Source organism: Notolepis coatsorum, assembly GCF_963971535.1.
Source record: "Notolepis coatsorum genome assembly, chromosome: 1".
NCBI classification, from domain to species: domain Eukaryota; kingdom Metazoa; phylum Chordata; class Actinopteri; order Aulopiformes; family Paralepididae; genus Notolepis; species Notolepis coatsorum.
The window spans coordinates 35370094-35370959 of record NC_140165.1 but is presented as its reverse complement, the minus strand read 5'-3'; positions in this window follow the sequence as shown (position 1 = coordinate 35370959).

Here is an 866-nt window from a genome sequence, read left to right as displayed (position 1 = left end):
GTGTGTGTGTGTGTGTGTGTGTGCGTGTGCGTGTGCATGTGTATACATGCTTTTGTATCTGCGAGCATGCCTCGGCATTCACACGTACATTCTTGTTTGTGTGTTTATCACACACACACACACACACACACACACACACACACACACACACACACACACACACACACACACACACACACACACACACACACACACACACACACACACACACACACACACACACACACACACACACACACACACACACACACACACACACACACACACACCATAAACTCCCTCTCTCTCCTCACATCCATTTCCAGCTGGTTCTCTGTGTCTTGTCTCTGAGGAGGATGGTAATAGGGTCAGGCGCCGGGTATCCGCCCACCAATCACACTAAACGCTGGCATGGCTGCCTGGCATCACCACAGGTGCCCAGAGGAGTCTACACTCTGAGAGGGCTGGAGGGTAAGCTAGCTGTCTGTGTGCAGGGGAGCGATCGAGAGAAGGGGGGAGGAGGGGGGAGGAGAGGGGTGGGGAGGGGAGGGAGGAGAGAGAGACGGTGGCAGGGAGGGGGGGGAGCGAGAGCAAATTGAAATTCAAAAATAAATTCTAAGAATAGTACTATGTGAGCTCTTATGCCCCTTTTCCACTGCATGGTACCTACTCGACTCTACTCTACTCTACTCTGCATTTTCGGTTTTCCATTACCAAAGTACCTGGTACCAGGTACTTTTTGGGTACTTTTTGGGTACTTTTTTTGTCCCTGCTCTGTCGAGGTTCCAAGCGAGTAGAACTGGTACCAGAAAAGTCACGTGAAACACTGCAGACCACTGATTGGTCAGAAGATTGGTCAGAAAGCCGCCATCTTTAATGGCTTGCTT